Here is a 15699-nt window from a genome sequence, read left to right on the forward strand (position 1 = left end):
CGGGGGTCCCGCGGGGCGCCGGGCTCCGGGCTCCGGCTTTCGGGGGCTGGGGGCGGTGGTCTCGCGGCGCCTTCGCCGCGCAGGCTCCTTTGTGTTCAAGGTTGATGGCCCGCCGCTGCCTGGACCTGCCGAAGGCGAAGCGAGATTTCGGCGATCGAATCAGCAGATTCCTTCGCTTTGGCGAGAAAATGTCATGTCATTGGGATTCTTCCTCAATTCAAGTAGTTTCCATTTTAAACGCTAGTTTTCCTTCTTTTTTATTCCATCGAGGTTGAACACTTTCCCATTAAAAAAAATTACATTTTTGTGTGACATAGCTGTATTCTTTCACTGTAGCTTACTGGGAATTTGAGTTCTTTTTTTCTGATTCCAAGTTTCAGACCTTGATCTTCAGTGGCCTTAAAAATGTGTTCAGTGCTGTGGTCTGTAAGAGATCTCTTTTCCTTAGTCATTTCACAAAACTTATTTTCAAACAGTATCGATCAATTTAAAATGTGATTATGGCGTGCAAAGCAAAAACATCATCTTTGTAAAATATGGCTTGAAAAACTTGAACCGTGGCTTTGAGCATGTTTTTTATTTTTTTCCAAGGACTGAAGTCCTTGGAAACGCAGGAACTGTAATAAAACGTAGGTAACTTTATATCCTTCCATACTATTGTTGATTTCTGTTTTAAAGATTTAATGCTGTAGGAGTCTTGCAGACCAGACGTTACAAGTCCCCCCCCTCGAATTTTGGGTAAATATATCTCAGCGTTGAGAAATATAGACCGGTGAAACTGGGGTATTTTAAAACAAAATGATTATAAAGTTGTTTGATTCAGAGGTGATGAATCCCCCTCCCCCCCCAAAAAAGTAGTTCTGGGTATTCAGTAAAGTTTGATCACTATCATGTATAGTTCTCAGCCTGTCACAGGTAATTTATGTCTTCCCCTGAAAGTTCCTTTTCTAATGAAGAGTAATTTGCAATGTCTAAGCTTCCTGCTCTGTTCCTTGCTAAATTTGGAGAGTGAGGAATCACACTGATACTTTGCAGTAGCATAAAAACAACCTGGTGCATCTGTCTGAAAGGCTTGTCCAGGTAGTCCACAGCAGTTCTTTGTAGGCTCATTTTGAATAATTTAAGAGCACAAAAGAAGATCAGCTTTTTGTTTGGTAGGGCGGTAGATGATTTGGTAGGTGGTTTGTGCAACGCAAGTGTGCACATTTCCACAGATCCCTGAAAAAGGCTGATTTGATATGGGAGTAAAAGGTCCTTGTGCTGGTTGCAGAAGGCTTTGGGGCTATTTTGGTGCTTAAGGAAGGGGTTTTCAGGTTATATTAACATTTGGTTTTGTCTCAGTGATGCTTTTAAGTGCCATAGGACATACGCATTGTAGTATTAAATTGAGCCTTTATATTAAGGAGTAGTTCTGATGTTTTTAAAGTCCATCCAGAAATAGGAATGCATGGGCAGGAATTTCCATTTGAGTTGGTCAGAATTCCGAAGAGAGGATATGATGAATATGTTGCCATTTAAGTATTTATGATAAGATTTCTCAGATGACTCCAGTTTCAGGAGTAGCAGGCTCACTACATGGGATATTCCCAGGCTGAAGGGAACTGAATAATACTTCACATTCTTGAGACAGTCTTACAGGCATTCTGCACATGTAGAAAGCTGTATGTGGAATTATGCGTTAATGCTTTGTTTAAAGAGGATCATTTACAAAATGCGTGTTTCGTATACGAGATGGTGACAAAAGGTGGAGACCCAGAAAACTGGTAGTTTTATTAGTGTAACATGCATCTTCGTGGTTCTATTATTTTTCATTAAGGTAATGTTGGAGAAGTGGAAGATAGAGGATATATGTTTGAGGTAGGTGTGTATATAAGTAATCTTACTATAGTGTAGGCCTTTTGAGTGACTTTTTTTTTAAAAGTAGTTGTAAAAGTACTTTTAAAAAGTAGTTTTAAAGTAGTTTTTTTTTTTAAGGAGTTACTTATTCAAGATCTTTTTTGATGGAAAGAAGAGCTTATCTGATGTAACATAATTACACGTAGACTAGTGGCTAAGAGCTCAGATGTTTTTACATGTAAATTGTCCGCGCTTTCACTCGCTACTGGGTGACTTACTCCTATTAAAAAGAAAAAGGCGTGGGTAGGATTGTGAGATAGAGCCACTTACTAGCTGGATACCCTTGAGCTAGTCACATTATTTCACTGATCCGTATTTTAAAATATGTAAAAACGGGACAGTTATTAATTGGGTAGTGAGGGTCAAGCGATATGGGAAGAGATGTTCTGTATGCTTTATGGCTGCGTACTGTTTGTCCTTGTTCTTGCTTCTGGGCTCAGTGCTGTCTTAGACTAGTTCTCTTAGACTGTGGGGCAGTTTGCTTTACCTTTCCCGGCCTTTTCTCGTTCAAGGATGGTAAGTAGGTTACATTTTGCTTGTCTACTCCAACTGCTAGTTGTCTGTTCCAGTTGCTGTTGACGCAGACATAAGCACATTTCTGGGCTCGGTGGGAAAGCGTGCATGAGTCGTGTCTGTTTGGGCCCTGGGTGGTCCCAAGAGCGTGGCAGTGCTTGTGTTTCCTGGAATGATCCTTCTCCTCTGATCTAGTCCGGCCTTCCTGCTTCCTAAGTGAGGAGATTGATCTTTGACGTTTCCTTTCTATGTGCATATCTGGAGTCTCTGAAATATTTGTTAGGGTTTTGTTACCTTCATTTATGGTCATGGTAAGCCTAAAACGCAGTTTAGAGTATGGTACAATCAAGGCTCAGGAGATTCGGATTTGCTCATTAATTGAGCAGACTGGTAAAAATGGAGGTAACCTTTTATTTCACAGGATTGTCAGGTGACAAGTGGGATATCCCTGAAAGGATGCACAGACTTGTGTTTCTGTTCTCACTGGTCTTCACTTACACTGTCCTTGTTGGCCATGTGACTTTCCCACAGAGGAACTAGGCAGACCCCATTTGGCTGGTGCAGAAGGAATCACATACCGGACTGATGGCTTTGGTTACTTACCCTACACACAATCTAGGGTGATTGTGTAACTTACAAAACACCCAGTGTTTATCATGGATGTAAGAAGGATTTGGGAAAATGTGATTTCAATTTTTAGGTGGTTGTGGGGGAGGAAGAAGAGACTTAAAAACTTCATATGTTGACCTAATCCTGTCTGCCGTGTCCCCCCCACACTCCCCCTGGGAATTGATGGATGGGACTGAGTATAAGTAAAAGTTATAGGAGAGAGTCTGAGTTGAGATGTACCTCATTAGATGTTTCTCCAAATAAAGCTTAGGAAGTTTTCTGGGATTCCCCTGTGTTTCCTCCATACACTCTGTATTTTTTTTTTTTTGCTTTTGCGTTTATTACATTGTTTTATAAATACCCAGATCTATCTGTCTCTTTTCATTGTAAGCTCCTTGAGGGCAGGGATTGCATTTTTTTTAAGTGAGTCGGTGGCTCATTCAGTTGAGCATCTGGTTTCGGCTCAGGTCATGATCTCGCAGTTCATGGGTTCAAGCTCTGCATCAGGCTCTGTGCTGACAGCTAACTCAGAGCCTGGGGCCTGTCTTCAGATTCTGTGTCTCCCTCTCTCTCTGACCCTCCCCTGCTCATGCTGTCTCTCTCTCTCTCAAAAATAAAACATTAAAAAAAAGTTTATTTTGAGAGCAAGAGCGTATGCTCGCGTGAGTGAGTGGCAGAGGGGCAGAGAGAGAGGGGAGAGAGAATCACAGGCAGTCTCTGTGCTGGTGCTGCGACATCACCACGTGGGGCTTCATCTCATGAAGTGAGATTGTGACCTGAGCCCAAGTTGGATGCTTAACCACCCAGGTGCCTTTGCAGAGTTTGCATTTTCATATTTATGGTATTGGTAAAATATTTGGCAAATAGTGGGTGTTCATGTAAACGTTTGGTTTTGACGAGGGTATTTTTTTTCCAGGATCTGTCACTGGTATTAACAACCACTGTTTTGGGAGCACCTGTAATGTTCTTTAAGATGTTCTGGGCATGAAAGGGTGTATCATAGTATTTGGCATGTAGTAAATGTTAATTTAATTCAAACAAACAAAATCCAGCATCTAGACCACAGGAATAGGTGTAGAGTTTGTTTCTTATTCAAACATAAAGCTAAGAAATGGCCCAAAAAGTGAGACTCGGGTTTGTTTAACTCCAAAGCTCTTTGGAGGACATCATGATCCCGGAGTACCTCATTATGTCCTGAATTAGCAGAAGGGCCTTCATTCTGTTTCACTGTCTATTCTATCATGGGACTTGTAAATATTGTTCTAGCAGAAAGCTTTTGCATGTGTGTTGGTTTAACTTATTTACACTTAGTGCCTCCTTTGATTTAATTCTTACCAGTGCTTAGAATACCAATAATCGGGGCACCTGGGTGGCTCAGTCGGTTAAGTGTCTGGCTTCAGCTCAAATCATGATCTCATAGTTTGTGGGTTCAAGCCCCCCATCAGGCTCTGTGCTGACAGCTAGCTTAGAGCCTGGAGCCTGCTTCAGATTTTGTATCTCCCTCTCTCTCTGACCCTCCCCTGCTTGTACTGTCTCTCTCTATCTCTGAAAAATAAAAAACATTAAAAAAAATACCAATAGGGGCGCCTGGGTGGCTCAGTCGGTTAACTATCTGGCTTTGGCTCAGGTCAGATCTCGCAGTTCGTGGGTTCGAGCCCCGCGTCGGGCTCTGTGCTGACAGCTAGCTCAGAGCCTGGAGCCTGCTTCGGATTCTGTGTCTCCCTCTCTCTCTGACTCTCCCCAGCTCGCACTGTCTTTCTCTCTCTCTCAAAAATTAAAAAAAAAAAAAATACCAATAATCGGATAGTTTCTGATACTCGTGAAGGAAGATGTGTTACTCAGTTCAGGCCAGGTAACCAAATACTGCAGACTGGGGGGCTCAAACCACAGAAACTTCTATCCCTAAGTTTTGGAGGCTGGATGTCTGAGATCAGGGTGCCGGTGTGGCCAGGTTCTGGTAGGGCTCTCACTGCCAACTTGCAAATTGTCTTCTTGGGGTGTCCTCCCGTGACAGAGACACACAGGCCCCACGTCATCTGATTTTCCTATACAGTCACCAGTCCTGTCGATTTTGGCCCCCCCACGCCCAGGACGTCATGTAAACTTCATTGCCTCATAAAAGCCTTCTCTCCAAGTATAGTCACATTGGGGGTTAGGACTTCAGCCTGTGAATTTTGGGAGGCACAGTTCAGTCCATGGCAGAAGATACCCGGATGTTTTTGGTCATTGATAGAACTTTGGTGAAAGAAGCTAACCTTTCTAATGGTTAGACAATTTATAGATAGGTTTTAAGTAATTCTACGTGTAAATGTTATTTGCTAAAGAAATAAAAAGGCAGTGATTTATGCAAGAGACCTCCTATTTTCTAGAAATTTCCATATGTTGCAGAGCTTCTGTTTTAGAATGATTCTAATAAATTTAATTAACAAGTAGCTTTTCCAAAGAATAATTTTGGTGCAGAGCAATGTGCATACATCTAAGCGTACAGGTCGCTTGGCAGAGGGTGAAGGGGACAGGCTTTGAAGTCAGCCAGAGTTTGTATTCTATTTTGTCATTTACTAATTAGTTGACTTTTGAGTCGGTTATAGTTTGAGATTTGAATTTCTTTTGTAGAATGGAGATACCTTTTGCATTATAGGACCATTTGGAACATTAAATCAGGAATTCTAGAAAAGCCTGGCATACCACTTGGCACGTATAATGGACTTGATGAGAGTGAATCCCTTACTTCTTTGGAAGTCTGATGTCTCTTAAACTTACGTTAAGAATGGTTACAGCTCATGGGAGCACATGGGGAGCTTAGCAGTTGTGTCCAACTTTAGCTTGGGGCATGATCTTGAGGCTCGTGGGTTTGAGTCCCGGGTCAGGCTCTGTGCTGACAGCCTGGATCCTGTTTCAGATCCTCTGTCCCCCTCTCTCTGCCTCTCCCTTGCTCCTGTGCACATGGGCTTTCTCTCTCTCAAAAATAAGCAAACACTAAAAAAAAAAAAAAAAAAAAAGGAGAATGTATGGCTTCTTTTAGAAAACAGCTTGGCAGTTCCTTAAAAGGTTCAACATAGAGCTGCCGTCGACCCCACAGAAACGAAACGTATGTCCATGGAGAAATCTGCGCACAGACGTCCATAGCAGCTTGTCCGCAGTAGTCGGAAAGTGGAAACAGCCTGAATGCTCATTGACTGATGAATGGAAAATCCAAGCGTGGTATGTCCATACAATGGAATAGTATTTGACTGTGAAAAGGAACAAAGTATTGAGGCTCACCGATGGTCCATGAAGCAAATCATGAGCATCTTAAGAAAACTGGTAATCTGGTGGTGGTTTTTCTTGGGTATATCTGCAATACTCCCAGATACCAAAGCAAGCTTTGTCTTTCGGGGAACGAAGTCCGTTTTTAGATGGACTGAGGGCTTTTCCAGGGGTACGGTTCTTCTAGAACATGTGGTCTTGGTAACCAATACATATCATGGCACAAGTCCAAAACTGACTGCCTTTAACAGTGTGTGTGAGGCCCTCCGTCTTCTGTGCCATCTCTGTGTTATTTGTGTCAGCTGGGTGGGGTAGAAGCTTCATGAAGAACCCAGAGTGTAAGTGAAATAAAAGGAGTAGCTCTTTGGGTCACATTGCACGGGGGTGCAGGCTGGACGTTTACCCTGCAGCGAAGGGACTATCCTGTGGTTTCAGGATGACCATGCGTGGGCTCTGTGCGTCTTTCTGCGGTCCTGAGGTGTCCCTTCCTCTCCTCGCTCAGCACCCCTCCCTCTGCTACACTGGTGTTGCCAGCAATTGTGACTCTTGAGTTTTTAACACTTGAAGATTTATGAATCATAAGTTTTAATTTAGAACATTGTTATTTTTATTGCTTTTTAATCTCTTTAATCTTTGTGTTTGCAGTATTTTGAGAAAATGAACCAATGACTGTTGTCCAAATAAATGTCTGGTCAGTGTTTTGTTTTGTTTTGGTTACTGTTTTCCTTCGATTATAAACCTCTGGTACAGTTTTTACGTAGATTTCAGAAGATACAGAAAGTATGAAGAGGTTAGTAACTCAAAATCAAGCCATCTAGAATTTTGCCGTCTTGATTTCTAGCTTTCTAGACTTTTTATCATGCACATAGGCAGCCGTCTGTGCTTGGCTGTGTCCGAGCATGTTTCCAGTAAAAGTAAGATCATACGGTTTGTAAGTGAAATTGTTCTGCATTATACATTTTGTAATTGGCGTCTTTCTACATAATTCTTGTCACTCAGTACAAATCTATGTAATTTAAAGTGAATGTGTAGTATTTTCACTATGCTTTGGGTGATCTTAATCTGCTTTATTTACTCCTTAGGGGATGGACTTTTAGATTTTTTCCCATTATTGTTATTATAAAAACAGTGCTGTGTATATCTTCAGATATGTGTCCTCATGCACATATTTGATCTTTTTTATCTGCACACCTACTTATATTTTGGGATAAATTCCTAGTAGTAGAACCAGTAGTATATATATATTTTCCTTCTCTTTTAGTATATTCTATTAGGTCCTATGAAGTTGACCTGTTTGCTTCTTCATCACTCTGACACTACTCAAATACGGGCCCCCGGTCCCCTCACGTGAACATTTATTTATTTTTAAGATTTTATTTATTTTTTTAATAAATTTTTTAAAATGTTTTTAATTTATATTTGAGAGACAGAGAGAGACAGCATGAACAGGGGAGGGTCAGAGAGAGAGGTAGACACAGAATCTGAAGCAGGCTTCAGCCTCTGAGCTAGCTGTCAGCACAGAGCCTGATGCGGGGCTCGAACCCACAAACCATGAGATCATGACCTGACGCTTAACTGACTGAGCCACCCAGGCGCCCCTTAAGATTTTATTTTTAAGTAATCTCTATACCCAGTGTGGGGCAAAAAACCTTGCAATCCCCAAGATCGAGTCCCGTGCTCCACTGACTGAGCCAGCCAGGCGCCCCTCTCATGGACGTGTAGCAGCAGTTAGGACACTCGTAAAAGTGGCGGGTCGCTGTTGTTACTCCCCGCTAGAGCCTTCCATGGCACCTTAATACTCTCAGAATAAAACCCAGATTATGAAGGTCCTTCCTGACCTGGCTGTGTTCCTAGTTCCCATCTAGGCGTCTGTGAGCACACGATAAATATTTGAGTGAATAATAAATGAATTTACCAGACCAAAGGGCATTTTGTTAGTTTCTGCTACATATTACCAAGTTAGCAACAGTAGATGAGAGGGTCAGTTTTCTGGCATTCTGTCCAATCTAGGGCATTATCAGCATTTTTAACTTTGCCAATCTGATTGATAGGTGGATGCTGTTATCTCAGTGGTTTATTTTTTTAGATTTTTCTTGTCCTTTTTGTGCCCAGTGTGGTGTGACTGGAACTCACAGCCCCCCAAGGTCAAGAGTCATGGCCTGCACCGACTGGGCCTGGTAGGCACCTGTCATGATTTGTGTCTCTCTGATTACAATGAGAGCGTTTCCTCGTGTGATTATTGGACCTCCCTGCACTGGTGGCACTGGTGCGAATCGTCTCTTTGCATGCTGTTCTGTTTCCCGGTGGGCTGTTCCGTCTTCCTTGCAGTGATTTATCGTGTCTTCAACATCGTGCAGTGTAATGACCCCCACGAGGTTGACACCCCAGCTCACACCTGGTAGGAGGTACATGAGCCGGCCAGGCACCTACCTCCCTGGGGACTTCCCTGGGGACTCCCGGCCTTCCCGAGCCTCCTCTAGGTGGGCTCTCATGGTGTGTCTGTCTCTCATGCAGAAGCGGCAGTCCTGGTGTGCAGGCTCTTACAGACCCCTGCCTGTAACCTGTCCCCATGTATCCTCGCCACAGGTGGTCACTTGGTCAAGCCCATGGTCAAGCCCAGAGTCCCTGTGGGAGGAGACTGCAGGGGACGTTCCCAGGGTGAAATTCACCTTGTCTTTCAGTTTTCTTTGTTTTGGCTTGGCAGAGAAGCGCTCCTGGGTCATGGCGTGTCTGTCAGCCCTCGCCTTGGTGATAGTTTCTGCCTTTGGTCTCCTGTCTTCCACAGCCTATTGTATGTTTGCTCACCTGTGTTTTCTTCTTTTCCTTTTATGGCTTCATTTATGTTTCAGTGTAAGCCACCTACAATTTATTTTGATGTAAGGTGGGAGGTTAGGTTAGGATCTAAGTATCAAGTGTTTGGTTACCTGTCAGCATCCTCTGTTGACTAACCCATCCTTTCTCATAGGCTTGAAATACCACATTCCTGTGTACTGGGTTTCCATAAACACTGAGTTCCGATTCTGGACACAGTAATGACCGAACGATGTGCTATTCCTCGTGATTTAACGACTGTAAGTTTGTAGTTTACTATCTAGTAAGGGAAGTTACTGTTCGTTTTTTTTTAGAATTCTCAAAACTTTGCTTTTTCATTTAATACATTCTTCTAAAGCAGTTTTAGAATTATTTTATCAGTTAAAACAAATAAAAATGAAATAAAAAGAAAAGTGGCACCCCCAAACCTGTTGGGGTTTTAATTAGACTTGTGATAAATTGATGGATTAATTTGGGTAGAGGAGAGACTTGACCTTTTAATAACACCACATTTTCTATGCTTTTCCTCCCCCCTTTCTGTACTCAGATTTTTCACATCCTCTCTAGAAAGTGCAGCACCATATAGTTTCTAGTGCAGTAGGTTTGATGTGATACCTTTAGAAAAGTTCTTCTAGGGGTACATGGGTGGCTCAGTCGGTTAAGCGTCTGACTTTGGCTCAGGTCATGATCTCACGGTTCATAAGTTTGAGCCCCACCACGTTGGGCTCTGTGCTGACAGCTTAGAGCCTGGAGCCTGCTTCGGATTCTGTTCTCCCTCTCTCTGCCCCACCCCTGTTCATGCTCTGTCTGCCTCTTATTTCTCAGAAATAAATAAAATATGTAAAAAAAAGGTTCTTCTATTAGAAATTAGACTTTTAGCACCTTTCAGTATAAGTACAACATCTGTTTCTGTATTTGCTTGTCTTAATTTTACTGAAAATGTATGTACTTGTATTTAAACACAATGCCTTGGTTTTCTTAGATTCTGAACTATAATAGCTTAAGAGTTGTTAGGTGCTCGGTGACTGAAATACTTTACTGATTGCTCCTGTAATTTATTTAATGCTCCTCTAACAACTTCTCAGGTGGGAGCTGTTGTTACTTTGTAGGTGAGGACAGGGGGTCCCAGAAGAGCAACTTCCCTGAAGCCACGTACCTATGCCCCGTGGACGGGGGTCCGGCCCTGGTCCGGCCCCGGCAGGCTGTTCTAGGGCCTCTGGGTCCTGGAACTTCCGTGCGCCGAAGGCTGGGTTTGAGTTTTCTGAAATGTGTACGTGTGAGTTGAGTGATTGATTTTCTTTAAGATCTCCTCACATACGGAATCTTTATTTTCTGAAAATAATTGGTACAAGAGTGAGGCCACGTCAAGTGAATTGACCTACGAGAAGAGCGATGCCTCAGAAATGGCCAGGTGGGGAAGAAAGGCTTTATTCCGGTCTCCTCTTGAAAATGAAACAGAATTATGAAAACATTCATGTTGTGGTTGCAACTGTGTTAAATTCTTAGAATGGAAGTGTTAGTTGCTGGTCTTCACATAACTTTTCTCTAAAATTGTAAGATAGCACGGAGCTGTACCCTTCATGTTGTGATAGGCTTTCCTTCCTTCCTTTCTCTTTCTCTCCTCCTTTCTTCCTTCCTTCCTTCCTTCCTTCCTTTCTTTCTCTCTCTCTTTCCTCTCTTTCCTTTCTCTCTCTATTCTTTCTCTCTCTTCTCTCTCTTTCTTAACATTTATTCATTTTAAAGAGAGAGAGAGCATGAGCAGGGGAGGGACAGAGAGAGAGGGAGACACAATCCGAAGTAGGCTCCAGGCTCAGAGCTGTCACTACAGAGCCCCACAACCATGAGATCATGACCTGAGCTGAAGTTGGACACTAGCCGACTGAGCCACCCAGGCATCCCTCGGGATAGACTTTTCTAGCATCATTCCAAAGAAAGTCATTTTGCCAAAATGCTCAGAGGCTCCACTTGGAAGGCCAGGGGCCTTATCTCGATTTCCAGTATATTTCTTGGATCTCCTGTTACCTCGCCTCTCTTGGTTTTCTCCAGTTTCTTGTTCATCTCTCAAAATGCTTTCAGCTGCAAGTAACAGCCTGCCCGTGCTTAGACATTAGGAGCGGTCACTGCCGTGCACTTGGGGGTCCAGGGGCAAAGCAGGCTCCAGGCACACTACGCGCAGCAGCTCTCTGCTGCCGTCTGTCTCGGTGCTGCCGTCCGTCTCTGCAGCCAGCTGGCTGTAGGGTTTCTAGGCTTCACGTTCAGATGCAGTGGTTCTTGGAGTTGGAGGATCATCTCATGTTCCTTTTTCTGCCCCCCGCCCCGTATCTAATGTAGATACAGCGGCGTGTATTTTAAGTGTACGCACAGCGTGATGGGTACCCACCGCCCAGGCCAGGATACAGGGCACACTTCCCACCTGTCAGCATCCCTCTCGAAGTTGTCATCTTCGGCAGCAGCTCTGCTGCTGGTTGGAACCTGTTCCTGTCCTGTTGGGTGACCTCATGAAGGCCGCATCTTTTGGAAGGTTTGCACTTCTGCTTCATACGTGGTTTGCGTTGCATCACTTCGTCATTGAAGTGTCTGCCAGTCACAGAGCCCTACAGGGAGAAGGTGAACTGGACCGCCAGAGGCTCGTGTGACCTGTGAGGGATGTTTAATAGGGACTGATTTTTGTTTTTTTTGAAAAAATTTTAAATTATTTATTTGGAGAGAGAGTGTGCACAAGTGGGGGAGGGGCAGAGAGAAGGACAGACAGAATCCCAAGCAGGCTGCATGCCATCAACACAGAGCCTGACGTGGGTCTTGAACTCGCAAACTGTGAGATCCTTACCTGAGCTGAGATCAAGAGTCAGATGCTTAACCAACTGTGCCATCAGGGGCCTGATGGGGGCTGAGTTTACAGGTGGTCAGGGCAGTAGTGGGTGTTTCAGCATTGGGGTTACTTCTGCCTCCCTGGGCACCCTGGCGTCTTAAGGGGTACCTGGCAGGGAATCCTCTCAAGACCCCTGAACCTATTTTGTCCTGTGTTACATGTTGACGCGCGTGTTCTTCTAGATTGCCAAGTATTGGGCGCTTGTCCCTTGTGGTCTGTTGGTACCTGTGCCAGTCAGCTCTCTGCAGCTCACGGTGGGTCAGCTCAGTCTCCCATGTCACACGATCCATGGCTTCTGCCTGCCATGACACTCAGGACTGAGCTGGCCGTGGCCTGCGGGCATGATTGCTGCATGATTCTTCTTGCTCTGGGATTCCAGAGTTAGAGATGTGGCCCACTTTGAAACAGTAAAGGTGCGCGTCGACACGACCCCATTCCCTGTATCTATGGCTCAGTCGGGGGGTAGCCATGAATCACTTTCCAAAAGCTTTGAGGGATGGTATATGGTATCACAAGGGTAGAGACCGTTTCCTGTTTGTGTTTGATTTCTTTCAAAATGTCATCTGCACGTCATACTTAAAGTTCTCTCATGTAGCGTGCTTTTTATTTGGGGCAGAATGACAGGCTTATTTTGTATTGCTGCAGCGTTTCGTCATGCTCTTCTGTTGTTTTCTTCAGATCATCTACTTTCAGGAAAATCTCTCTTTCGTTCTCTCGTGTTCCTCTGGGGGTGGAAGTTTTTCCTGGTGTTTTCATTTTGGGAAGAGAAGTCAGGTTTAACAGAATCACCTGTGGCTTCAAAGCCATTCTCTTTACTGGCTGTGAGCCTGCCCAGGGCTGCCCAGACCTCAGCGTCTTTCTGTGCAAGATGGGGTTGCAAATCCACTGCCTTGTCTTGCGGTCTGCTGTAACGCGTTTGGAGGATTTATGGATTCAGTGCGCTCCAGTTATCGTTCTCTTCGTTTTGGGCCTTTCATTTTAGTAAGTACAGCCTTCTGAATGTTCTTTGGCCTTTTTTTCGTCCGTTTTTAACATAAAGACTTCTGGTTTTAGGTACTCTGGTTTAGGCACTTAGGTTTAAACCAGTTAAGCTCTTAGAGAGCCTAGGTTTTAAAATGATGTTTGAAACGTGTTATGATGAGTCTTCAGATTGAAAAGCAGAGCCCTGAATGGTAGAACCATCACCTGCACCTCGGGGGACCAGCCCCCCTTCTCCACCATCAGAGCCTTAGGCCTCCCCGTGACCCTCCTGCCCTTCCTGCTCGTCCTCCGGGAGAACCTCTACCTGCGCCCTCAGCACGCTGACGGGATGGCCCGCCTGGCGCTCGGGGCTCCCGCACCCCCTGCAGCCATGCGCCTCGGTGCCCCTCGCTCATTTCCAAATGGCGTGTTTGGTCTTGCTCCTTCTGTCTTGTCTTCTGAGAGCCGCCTCTGTGCCCACGCGGTCTCCTCCTCCAGTGCGTGTCTTCAGCGATCGCTCCCGGAGTGGACTCAGAGCATCTGTTCACCTTCCAGAGCATTCGCCACTCCAGGCCCGAGCGTCCCCTCAGACGTGCAGTGGAGGTTTCTCTCACTCCGGCCCGAGCCCCTCAGTGCGTGCTGATGCGCCGGATATGATCAGGGGCTGCCAGTGACACTAAGAAATATATTTAAAAGCTAAATTCATGATTACTGGTTGTTTTAGGCCGTCCCATCTTAATTCTCTAGCTGAATCCTGATTTTCAAAGCTGTCAGGACAAGATTCTGAACAGTTTTGTGTTAGACAGTGTCCCTGTAATCATGGTGTGTTTACAGGTATGAACACGTGACAGAGCCCAAGTGCCATGATTGGATATTTGGGTAAAAACCTTTTATATGTAAATGTTAACATGTTATATACTTGAAAGTATAAGGACTGCACATCAAGTGTATTTTTTTCCTGCCTGGAAACCTGATTATACGAATAAGTTCCCTGTCACCCAGTCAGCAAGCCTGCTTCTCTTTAACTGATTAATTATGCAGTTCTCTTTGAATCTGTAAAAAGCACTAAAATTAGAAACTGATTCATAAGGTTTTTTAAAATTTTACTTTATATTTTTAATTTTTATTTCTTTAGAGAGAGTGTGAGAGGACACACGCAGATGTGTAAGAGCAAGGGAGGAGCAGAGGAAGAGAGAGAATCCCAAGCAGGCTCCAAGCCCAATGTGAGACCTGACTCGGGGTTCAAACCCACAACTCTGGGATCATGACCTGAACCGTAATCGAGAGCAGGACACTCACCTGACTGAGCCACCCAGGCACCCCAGAAACTGATTCAGTTGGGTTTGGATACAGATTGTGGGCACATTTATGAAGTAGGCAGTTTTTCTCATGTGTTCTCCAACTCTCTCCCGTTACTGATGGATGATTGGAATTGACTCACGGTGATGGGCCTGGTACGTCTGGGTTTTGTAAGGCAGGCTGGAAACCCCGGGTTTTTTTGTTGCAGTCTTGAGGCAGAATTCCTTCCTTCCCTCATGCAGCTTCCCGTGTTTGCTGGTGATCCTTGGCTTCTATGAGGGCATCACTCCGGTTTCTGCTTCCTTGGTCACGTGGCTGTCTGCCCCCGGTGCTGTCTCTGTCTTCATGTGGTGGTTTCCCTCTTCTAAGGAGACCAGTCATACTGGATTGAGGGGCCAGCCTACCCCAGTGAGACCTCATAGTAACTAATTCATCCGTAACAACCCTGTTTTCAAGGAAGGTCACATTCTGCGATGCTGAGGGTTACCATGTCCACATCATCTCCTGTGTGAGTTTCCCATTTGGGTGTGGGCCACAGCATTGGTCTCATCCATCCCCCCTTTTAGTCCTAAAGCCCCAGGAGACAGATCCAGAGACAGACATGCACACGTGTACATTACATATAAACACACGCAGGACATCCGTAAGGCTCCTAGAACTAGGGAACAAGTTGAGCAAAGTTGCGGGGTGTAAGATCAACACACAAATCAGTTGTGTTTCTACATACCAGCAGTGAACAATCTGAAAAGGGAAAAAGGAAAGCAGTTCCATTTACAGTAGTAGCTCAAGTAACAAAGTACCTAGGAATAAATTTAAGCAAGGAAATGAAAGACTCATTCTGAAAATTACAAAATACTGCCGAAAAGAATCAAAGACCTAATTAACTTGAACAGAGCTCTACCCTGGATTAAAGCCTCAATGTTAAGATATACTGCCCATGGTGACGTACTACAGATTCAGTGGGATCTCTGTCAAAACCCGGCATTTTTTTTGCAGAAACAGAAAAACCCATCCTGAAATTCAGATGGAATTCCACGGGACCCAGCATAGTCCTCCCCATCCTGAAAAAGAATGAAGTTGGAGGACTCCCACTTAGCGATTTCAGAACTTTTTGTAGAGCTGCGGCAACCAAAACAGTGTGGTGCTGGTGGAAAAGTGGCCCTGCAGAATAGAGATCCTGGACATTAAACTTGCATATTTGTGGTCACGAGACTTTTGACAAGGGCGCTAAGACTGTTGGACGGGGAAAGGATCATCTTTTCAACAGACAGTGCTGGGAACCCTGGGTGTTTCTGGTTTTATTGAAAGTAGGTTTTCCTCCAGGATGGGTCCCAACCTCTAAGTCAGGGTTCTTAAACCTCTGCATTACTGACGTTTGGAGTCAGATAGTCCTACGTCCTGGGGGCTGCCCTGTGCATTGCAGGATGCCTGGCCTTAACCCTGGCTGCGGCCACTAGATGCCAGTAGTTCACCCCACCTTCCCCCCAGTAGCTGCG

At 44.6% G+C, this 15699-nt stretch overlaps 1 protein-coding gene across 1 annotated transcript in view; it reads left to right on the forward strand.

Moving 5' to 3' along the window:
- The first annotated feature begins 9229 nt into the window (after positions 1 to 9229).
- The window catches only part of ENAH (ENAH actin regulator), a 117032-nt gene continuing 110562 nt past the window's right edge, over positions 9230 to 15699 (forward strand). The window contains 1 exon segment of the mRNA XM_029934918.1: positions 9230 to 9335. The gene's annotated coding sequence lies outside the window, so the exon portion shown is untranslated.

The sequence above is a fragment of the Suricata suricatta genome, chromosome 3, assembly GCF_006229205.1.
Source record: "Suricata suricatta isolate VVHF042 chromosome 3, meerkat_22Aug2017_6uvM2_HiC, whole genome shotgun sequence".
In the NCBI taxonomy this organism is placed as follows: domain Eukaryota; kingdom Metazoa; phylum Chordata; class Mammalia; order Carnivora; family Herpestidae; genus Suricata; species Suricata suricatta.